The following is a 10,415-nucleotide window of genomic DNA, read 5'->3' as shown; positions in this document are numbered from 1 at the left end:
TACACTGTGTGACTTGGGTCAATGTGCAAAGCGCAATGGTTTCTTTAAGTCAGTCATCTTCTATCCCTTTGTCTCATTTTATTTTCTACATAGCACTTTCACTTACTAATATCTACAATTATTTCATTTCTCGTCTGTCACTTGCCCCACCTCATTAGAACATAAGTTCAATAAAATCAAGAACCTTGTCTATCTTGTTCAATACTGTATTTCTAGTGTCTCAAGTTGTTTCCAACATATAAGTATGTGTTGAATGAATGCATAAATGATTGGCCTTCCCTGGACTTAAGTAGCCAAGGTTTAGACTTACAACCTATGATTGAAAAGATCACATTAAAAGATATTCATTATTAGCACTTTATTAGTATTTCATTTTTAGGTTGTCTAGGATACATTAAAGGAAAGGGAGGAGGAAGCTGGAGGAAAGAGCTGGAGGAGGGTGCTGTAGAAAAGGGGGAAATAATGTATATAAACTGGTAATGATAAGCCCTTAAATATGGGAGTGGGGGTTGAAACGTCAGAAATTTGGAGACTTTGGTCAGTGCCTGAAATTTGTGGGGGTCCCTGGAGTGGGACAGAAACCATCATGAAAGCTAACTTCTCAATTCAGTCTCATAAGTTCTACCCCTGAAAAGGTTTATGGAAAGGAGAAATCTATTTAGTTCATTTTTAATATGTTAATTATCTTGCATTATGTATAGCTTTGAATAAAATGCAGAGTGCTCTTGAGGCCTCCACTGAAATTAGTGCCAAGTGTATGTACATGTTGGACACTGGTCTACCTAGTTTATGTTTTGTGGATTCTTCATGAGGAATCATCACTGATGTTATTATAATCCTTGTTAGCCTTACATCATTGTCAAGTATGATGTACATGAAGAAATAAGGTTAAGAAATACAAAAGAATCACTTATGAAGAATAAAAATGAATGGATAAACTGAGCATCTGTAGCACGGAGTGGGAAAGGCAATGCATTTCAATGAGATATGGGAGTGAGGATTACGAAAGAGGACTCCAGGCAGTTTGAAGTTTCAAGGAATGAAACATTTAGAGAAGAGGTTCTCAAATTTTTTGGTCTCAGGAGCCCTTTACACTTTTAAAAAACTGAGGATTACAAAGAACTTTTATGTGCATTTCCTGATATTTGTCATATTAGAATTAAAATTAAGAAATTTTACGAGTAGATTTTAAGAGTTATTATCTTATTTTAAAACAATAAGCCAATTAAATGTTAACATAAAGAATATTTTATACAAAAAACGTTGACCCCAAAACAGAAGATACCCACTAAGAAAGGCTCAAATTTAAAACCAAAGTTTCGCAACCATTTTCTAAATATTTCTCACATATGCTTCAGGGAGAAGCCTGTACTAAGTCTGTACTAAGCTGCCTAGCTCCCACATTAAGCCGTTTGCCTCCTGCCTGCCTCATATCTTAATATGATAAATATCAACCCTTTTAAAGGAGTTTCTGGAATCCCATTTCAACCAATAGCATTGAGACTTTCCCCATCCAATCAAAGCTGCACAGCTCTATAAGCCCGATTGTATGTCACTGACCAATCAGAGCTGCTCCCTTTTAACCAAAGAGGACAGTGCTTTTTGGACCAATCAAACTGTGAGGATCTGAAGTCCTCATTTGCATGAAGATGGTCCAATCAGGGACCAGGGGTGGGTACCTCTCTCTGTATAAGTCAGCTCCCCAGTGGTTCAGAGAGAGCACTTTTCCTTTCCATTAAAGACTGCTTCGCTGGCTGGACCTGAAATACTGAAGAGGCTTGTGGACCTGGGAAAAGCAGAGCAGAACAGAATGAACCTAAGTGGAATAGGGCAGAGCAGAGCTATCTATTGGAGAGGGGACTCCGCTCAGGATTTACAGTCCTGCTATTTCGTACATAATTAAACTGCTCTATAGCTATGCTGTATTAGGATTGAGCTATATGCAGTTTACCCCAAATTGGGGGTTCCTGTTGTCATTGAATTGACGCCAAGACCATGGTTTGACCAAAGTAACTATTTTTTAAAACAAAAAAAGTTAGAATGGCATTGTTTTATATTTTTGCAAATCTCTCTCTGGTTTAACAGCAGATGGCTGGATCCTAATATCGGCTTCTGTTTTCCATGTTTCCACATCACATGTCATGTAGCCTCTGGAAAACTCCACTGTGAGAGAATGAGCGTGCAAAAGGCATATAACGTTTTAGTAAATATTAGGAAATACTTTTGACTTTCACCTGTGAAAGAGTCTGGGAACCCTCGGACCACACTTTGAGGACCACTGTTTTAATATTAGTCATTATTAAAGTGGATATTAGTCAATCCAGCATCAGTTGAAAACTAGCTAAGCAATTTCACAGTCCTGAGGATTTACATAGGGTTTCCTTTTTCAGGAATATGAAACGACTGTCCTCATTATACAGCATCCGGAGAATACACAAACATGCAGTAAAACATCCATCAAAAGAACTAAAGCGGAAATGAGGGATCGCACGTCAAGTAAAAGGATGTTGGAGTAGGAATGAGGAGCATCCCCGGAAGCCATGGAGGTCCACTGAGTTAGGAGAAGCAAAACCGGTAGAAGACTCCGCCAAAGGGAAAAAGTGGGCAGGGAGAGAAAATGGTTACGGGGAAGGGGAATTGCAGGAATTAGGTTGGGAAGAGGACGGGAACTAAAGAGCACTCGCCCTAAGGATGCGGCAAGCCCACAGGGGGCGGCTGGCCCCAACCTTCATCCCTCCCTGCACCACACTTAGGCGGGCGAGGTGGACCGGTCGAGGCGCGCGGGTCAGGGCCCGTCCCAGAACGGGAGGGGTTGAGATTTCCTTTCACGGGGAGGTGGGGGAAGAGATGGCGGGTACGTAGTAGGGGGCGGCGGCAGGAACCCAAGGAACCTAAGCAAGGCGCAGAGGGTTGGAGGTCGCCAGGGAAGAAGGACAGTTCTGTTGCTATGCAACCCGCCCTAGGCCCGCCTCCCGCTCACGTTGCTAGGAGACGGCGAGGCCGGGGGAGGGCGGCTGAGCGGGCCCTACGTGCTGACGCTAATTGTATATGAGCGCGAGCAGCGGGCTCTCGGGTCTTTTTTAGCGCCATCTGCTCGCGGCGCCGCCTCCTGCTCCTCCCGCCGCTTCCCTGAGTCACTGTCTGCGCAGCTCCGGCCGCCTGGTTCCCCGTGCTGGCCACCGGTAACGGATGGGGGCCTGAAAGGGAAGGAGGAACGTAATGTCGGCCGGCTGGCCGGCGCGGAGGGGAGGGACGGGGGGATGGGGGACAGGGAACCGAGAGCAGCGGCTGCTGGCCGCTCCGGGCCTCTCGGCTCGTCCTAAGAGGTCAGAGCCGGAGCCGTCCGCGGAGTTGCGACCCCGTAGCCTGGGAGGCCGCTGGGATCGGCCGGCGCATTTTTCGGGAACGGGCTAAGGAGATGCGGGGGTTGGTCGGCCCGGGAGGGCCGGGGGCCGTGCCAGTCTGCGCGGAGGTGCCCTGAGCTCCACCGGCCTCTACGCGCGGACGGGGGCGAGGCCGCGGCGTCGCCCAAGGCGCCCTGAAGAGGCGACGGCCGCGCCGCTAGAGGCCGGGAGGCTCCCGGGGTGCGGGCCGGGCGCGAGTGCCTAGTTTCCTGCCGCCTCGCTGTCCCAGCTTTCTCAAAATTAATACCCGGAGGGGGGCCGCTGGGGAATGGAAAGAAAGGTGGAGGCTGCGAATTCCGATGGGAGGGAGGGGCTGTGAAGGGACGAGGCCCCGAGGCTGGGAGGGGGCGGGGAGGCTGCGAGGCTCTGGGGCTCTCCGCCCATTGGAGGCGGCGACCGTGCTGGGCGGGGAAACCCCGGCGGCTTCCTTCGACACGTGGCCGCCGCCTAGGACAGGTTGGCGTCCCCTGTGTCTGTGGTCCTTACTGAAAGTTGTAGAGACGGTGGGATGTGAAAAGGAATAGTGAGCCCATAGGTTCAGCCCCTGGGTTTCAGACTCATCCCTGCTTCTCTTTGGCCTGCTTCTCTTTGGTCTTCACCTTTTTATTGGTACTGGAAGAAAGTACGAATGTTAGGTGATGGATAACGAAGCAGGGCCATCATTGCTAGATGTTTAAAAGAATTAATGCTTACGTTAGTTCTTACAAAAGATTTTTTTGTGTAGCTCAAGCATAGTTAGAATTTGGATGGGTGTCTCTACCAGGCTTTTTTATTCGGGGAGAATTGATCCCAATCAGTGTAGTCCTCTAAATGGTTCTAAGATGGCAATGCTGGAGGATTTAGTCTGCAATGTCTTTAATTTGTCAAGGACTAATATTTTCTTACAAATTCTTTTATTGTAGTTCCCTGAAAGAGATACTACTCGCTCTTTTAAGATGAGTGGGGTATGGTCTAGGAACTAGGGAATGGAATGAATAGTTAATGTAAACTTATTGATCCAAGTTTGTAACCTGCTGCCTTATCAGTGACCCCACTTTTTCCTTAAAAAAGAAGGCAGTAAAGGGGGTGGGTAAGGGGGTCCCATCTGGATACATTATCTGGGAATGTTAGGGTTTCAGAGTACAAAAAATGAACTGAGTGCAGGATGTCCTCAAGGAGCTCGTATTTTAGATTATCACTGTCTGATTAGTTACGTTTGTAACGAAAACACCACTTGCCTGGTTTGTGGAGAGCTGAGCTTTATAACGAAATTTGCTATTTTTTTAATTTAGCATCAAAATAGCGTTTCAAAATAGTATTTAGGTCTTATTTTCGTGTCAACTTGAATTAACACTACTTCTATACTTATTTTACTTAGGAAATAATATACATTATCTTTTTTTTTTTAAGGATTTTTATTGGGGACAGTGTGTACTTCCAGGCCTTTTTTTTTTTTTTCCAAGTCAAGTTGTCCTTTCAATCTTAGTTGTGGAGGGCACAGCTCAGCTCCAGGTCCAGTTGCTGTTTTTTTCTAGTTGCAGGGGGCACAGCCCACCATCCCTTGCGGGAGTCAAACCGCCAACCTCGTGGTTGAGAGGACGCATTCCAACCAACTGAGCCATCCAGGAGCTCAGCGGCAGCTCAGCTCAAGGTGCCGTGTTCAATCTTAGTTGCAGGGGGCACAGCCCACCATCCCTTGGAGTCGAGGAATCGAACTGGCAACCTTGTGGTTGAGAGCCCACTGGCCCATGTGGGAATCAAACCGACAGCCTTCGGAGTTAGGAGTATGGAGCTCTAACCTCCTGAGCCACCTGGCTGCCCCCACATTATCTTTGAATAAGGGGAAAACTTTATACTGTAAATCCTCAATGTCATGGATAGGTTCTTCGACTTGAAGTGAAACGATGTATAAGGAAACCAGTGTTAGGGTAGGCTAATGGTTATCAACGAGGGTTAAGTTGTCAGAGTATAGAATCAACTGACATTGACTGAAACCATGATATTTGAAAACCTGTTGTATGTACAATAATTTGTTTAAAATTGATAGGAGGTAAAAGAGGTTTACAGTGATCTGGGAGTACTAAGTCTCAAATGCTTGTTCAAAGTTGTCCGACTTCAAATGGGCCAAATCTAAAATGTGCGATTCACTTTTTAAGAAAGCTAGAGGGTAGGTGGAATTAAACATTGGTAGGTCTGTTTGGACATGTAATATAAAAAGCTTGACTTCATTGTCTTTTCAGGTCAATGTTACGTTAATTTTGTAAATAGTTTTTAAAAATTCACTATACCTGTTTGAAAATCGGTAAATTTTACGTGTTGCAAAGTATCTATTTTTGATGTTGGGTCTATTAACAGAGAACGTTATTAAGCTAATAATAAATGTGGTGTTGGACTTCTTTGTCCTCTAGAGACTAAAAAAACAAAATGAAAAAATAACAAATATTTGCACCAGAACTAATTTAATCCAAAATGCTGTTGCTTATTTCATTACTTACTTGATTGCCCATAGTAGCCACGTGTCTGATTTGATTCTAAACATCCCAAAATTTTTTAAATATACAGTCTTTTTGTAGGAAAGGGGGCTGAAAGAGGCAGAATCTGTTCAGCTTCAAGGTAATGAAGATGTTAAACAAAATTGAGTAAATTTGAAGATCTAATTGGCTTTTTAAAATGATGGACAATTTCCCATCCAGCAACCAGAAAGGCCTTTTGAGGGTTTGTAGCCAATGGAAGGTTTTTATAGGAAGAGTAGGGCAGGGTTGCTATTAACAAAAGAAAAGAAAGGATTGTTTTCTGCAGGGGTGTTTTTATCATGAATTGCCTCTTTCTGTGGGTTGGGGGCAGAGGGTCCATGTGACAAATTACCTCATTGGTGTTGACTAGAAAATTCCAGACTAATAGATTATGTTTCTGGGAGAGGTTAAAACTGCAGTTGTTAGATCAGATATTAAATCTAGGTTTGGTATCATGGGCTTTTAGCATGAGTGATGCCATTTTGGACTTTTGGTTTTCTGTTTAACAATGTCAAAATGCTACTTTGCTTTTTTTGTTCTTTGTTTGCTTGGTTGTGAATTTGAAATATTAATGAAAGGTAGAATTAGAGGGAATGAAGCCTGATCAATTTAGAACAATAATCATCTATTGAGATCCTTCAAGTCTAATCAACTCTGTAATTACTTGTGTTCTTAGTTGATTCTTTGAGTAAATATTTTAGTGCCTATTTGGGCATTTATAACATTCTTTACATGAAGGAACCTGTTAACAATGGTGATGTTAAGTCCCATTTCATACTGATTTCATCTGAATGTGTTCTTTCCTTGTGCAGAGTAGGAGTTAGAAGGTGAGTGCTGTTGCTATTCATCCTTTTAAATTGTTTAGTACATTGACAGTAGACCACTAGGTCACATTATTGGGATTGCCACTGAAGGTAGTCTGTATGCTTGTGGTTACCAACTCTTCCTTTTACTGCTACATAGTTTGATACATTTTTATTTGTTCAGAACCTTTGTATGTTTTGATTTTTATTGAGAAAGGGGACTGTAATCTTTAAGAGTATTAATTATTTTGTATTTTCTAAGATGAAGATACAGAAGAGAACAATGGGTGGATAATGTAATAGTACTTACGGGGTGGTTATTCAGGCAATATTTAAAATTATTCTACGCATATTATTAACTGATCTAGTGCTCCTGGAGGTAGATACTATGAACATTCTAATGAGGAAACTGAGGTCCAGAGTAAAGAATTTACTCAAGGATACATAAGGGAGCAATGATGATTTATGAGGATTTTGTATTGGTTTTAAAGGGAGTTCCCTTGCCTTAAATTGTTAATGCTGTACATCAGTTTGGATTTCAAAAGCACTCTTGCTTGGGTTCTCCTGTGCTCCAAGGAAAAGCTACAACACTTAATGGTTATGAAGTCGTTTTCCAAACATGTCGTATATACTCCACTTGAATAAATTGTGGTTTTTTTGTTTGTTTATGCTGGATGAATTTTCAAATACCAGTTCATCCCAGTATGTTTCTTTGCCATTGGATCAGATAATATTCTAGATAAATGCGATCCCTTGAACAAAAGATAGTGTTCTCAAACGAGAGTCTATTTTGTTTGGGATTCTGATAAAGTCAGTTGTAAGTTAACTGAAAAAGTGAGCATAGAGAATATGATATTCTGACTACGAGGTTGTGTTGGAGCCAAATAAAGTACTGAGACCCTGGACCACGGAAAATGTTAATGGAACAACAATGTCTGAAAGATTTGTTACAGTGCATTTGGAATGAGATATGAGGTCTGAGGTAAAGGGACATTTTATTATCCTTGGGATGTTTATTACTGGCTCTCTTGAACTCTTTTGCTTAAAACGTTTGTAGTTTTTACTGATTGCCTGTTTTATCGTGAAGTAGTAATTTTCCACAAAGGAACAGTAACCAGTTTGTTACTGTGTACGTAATCTATGGAGTAGTAGGCTGATAGGGAAGGCCCCTTGGTTTTTGGAATAATGAACTGGGCATTGGTTTTGGAAGTCTGATTTCTTAATTTCTAGTTTCTTCACTTTTGTTGCTGAACAAGTTGCTTAATATTTTATCTGCAAATAGGAGGAAAGTCTGATAGTCCCTTACAGAGTAGGCTCCAGAAAATGTTAGCTTTTTTTCGTTCCCATTAGAAGTAAGGAGAACTTACTCAGAACAGGTTTACTAGAATGGTAAGTTATTTGATAGCACATGTCTGGACATCTAGTTACAACAAGATCACAAAATCAGTTTTATAGTTTGATTCAGTAACTTGTTCCCCCTCTTTTTCTGCACTAAAAGATTTTCTTTGTGTTCAAGTTCTCGGGTTAAAATATGCCTTCAGTGATGTTATTAGAACCATGTCTTTACATTGAGATTTCCTGTAATATATTAGGTAGTGAGTTGAACCTTTCACCTTTTTATCTCTAGTAATGCTTTTCCTTAAAGTCTTTTTCTTGATACTAGTACAGTAATACCAGCTCTCTTTTGGTTAGGATTGTATTTCACTGATAATATTTAATGGGAGTCTTTAGGTGATTTACATTTATTGTAATTACTATGGTGTTTATGAATAGAGCTGATTTTTTGTGCTGTTTGTCCATCCTATTTTTAAGTTGATATAAAACTACATATATTTTAATTGTTCTACTTTAGAACTTACGTGTTTTGTTTCTAATCTTTTGGGGATCACTATAAATTAACAATACGCATGAATAAAGAAGAACATTAGAATACTTGAATCCATTTCCTGTCTCCTTGTTCTCACCACTGACTTCATGTTGTGGTAGTTTAAAATTTTTAACACTATACACAGTGTGATACTATTTCTTTTAAAATATTTATTTAAAATACTTATATTTAAAATATTTTAACTACTTAGATATATGTGGATATCCCTTTTGCCCCTCTTTTCTTTTATATTAGACCTTCCATTTGGGATCACATGCCTTCTTCCTGAAGAATATATACTTACAGAATTTATTAGTGCTAAAGATAGTTTTGCCTAAAAACATCTGTTTTGCCTTTATTTATTTTTTCAAAATTTTTTTTTTATTATTGGGGAACAGTGTTCCAGGATCCATCAGCTCTTGTTTTCAATCTGTTGTGGAGGGCGCAGCTCACTGGCCCATGTGGGAATCGAACTGGCAACATTGGTGTTAATGAGCGCTGCGTTCTAACCACTGGGCCAACTGGCTGCCCTTCATTCTTGAAGGATGTTTTGGTTGGGTATAATATTCTAAAATTATCAGTTATTTTCAGGCATGTTAAGCACAACAGTACATTCTGTTGTCTTTTGGTGTCTCTTACTGAAGAGAAAACAGCTGTCTTGTACCTTTGAAGTTAATCTAAGTCTTCTGTGTGCTTTTGAGGTGACTTCTGTTTTTAGTGCCTTGCCTTTTCACTGATATTATCTAAGTGTGGGTGTCTTTTTTATTTATCCTGATTGGGATTTGTGGGGCTATCTTCCATTAGTTCTAGAAAATTCTTAGCTATTAATTCCTTCAAATATTCTTTCTGTTGTCTCCTAGAACTTGTGGTAAATCTTTTCAAGACTTTATTGTATACTAAAATGCTTTTTAATTTCAGTATTTTCCATCCTCTACTTTCTGCCATATTTTGAGATTTCTTCTAAACTTGCTTCCCGGTCACTTAATTCTCTCTCCAGCTGTGTTTAGTCTGCTGTTAAACCTGACTGTTTAGTTTGATTTTCATTATAGTTTTATTTCTAGAAGTTCTGTTTAGTCCTTTGCCACATTTGCTATGTCTCCTTTTAATAGGTGACTGTTCCTTGTAGATGAGTCTGCAAACATTGTATTTTCAAACTTAGTAAGCACGGTTATTGTTGTCTCAGTTTGTAGTTACAAGTTTGTTTATAATCTTTTTGACAATATTTAAGTCTTCATAAGACTGGTTTCTGTTGTATTCTGTTGCCCCCATTGCTCTTGAAAATTCCTTTCTGAATCCTTTGAGGCCCAGGGAAGAAAGACCACGTGAAGCTCATTGCTTAAGGTGTTTTGAGGGCAACAGTTACGAGGTGAATTTGGGCTTTGGTCTAGAATTGGTTTATTATCCCTGAGAATTTAGCACTTTGTGGCTCCTGCTTAATTTGGGAAGGTTGCAATAAAGATACCTTACCTTGGATAAGTCCAGTGCATTTGATATCACCCCACGTAGTTTAAATTTGAGGTTGGCAGTTGCCCTCAGGGCACATGTGACTTCCTTCTGCTTATCATTTTGCTTCCTGTTTTGCCTTCAGTTTGGTGTTAATAATTCCTTACTACCTTATTAGCATTCTCCACGCTTTTAAGATTTTAACAGATATTTTTGTGTGTACTTTCAGTTATTTTTCATTGATAGAATTGGTCTGCATAATCTAGCTTGTCACTAACAGGAATTGAAATTCTTCAGATCTCTTAGCAATTTTATGTTTGATTAATAAAATTCTCATTGATTTTATTTAATGCTGATTGCAGTAAAATAATTAATGTAGGTGTTAACCTAAACCTGTGTTTCTCAG

The 10,415-nt window shown here is 40.6% G+C and overlaps 1 protein-coding gene across 7 annotated transcripts in view; it reads left to right on the top strand.

Moving 5' to 3' along the window:
* The first annotated feature begins 3,003 nt into the window (after positions 1 to 3,003).
* NAP1L1 (nucleosome assembly protein 1 like 1) overlaps positions 3,004 to 10,415 on the top strand; it is a 30,104-nt gene continuing 22,692 nt past the window's right edge. For 3 of the 7 annotated variants that reach the window (XM_088800904.1, XM_088800905.1, XM_074325396.2), the window contains exon 1: positions 3,004 to 3,182. The gene's annotated coding sequence lies outside the window, so the exon portion shown is untranslated. Of the gene's footprint in view, positions 3,183 to 4,918; positions 5,035 to 10,415 lie in introns of all 7 variants that reach the window. The other 4 variants (XM_088800910.1, XM_088800907.1, XM_088800906.1 and 1 more) reach the window with 3 other exon arrangements.

This window comes from Rhinolophus sinicus, chromosome 1, assembly GCF_057876585.1.
Source record: "Rhinolophus sinicus isolate RSI-liver-muscle chromosome 1, RSI-T2T, whole genome shotgun sequence".
In the NCBI taxonomy this organism is placed as follows: Eukaryota; Metazoa; Chordata; class Mammalia; order Chiroptera; family Rhinolophidae; genus Rhinolophus; species Rhinolophus sinicus.
This window is presented reverse-complemented; position numbering and strand designations above follow the sequence as displayed.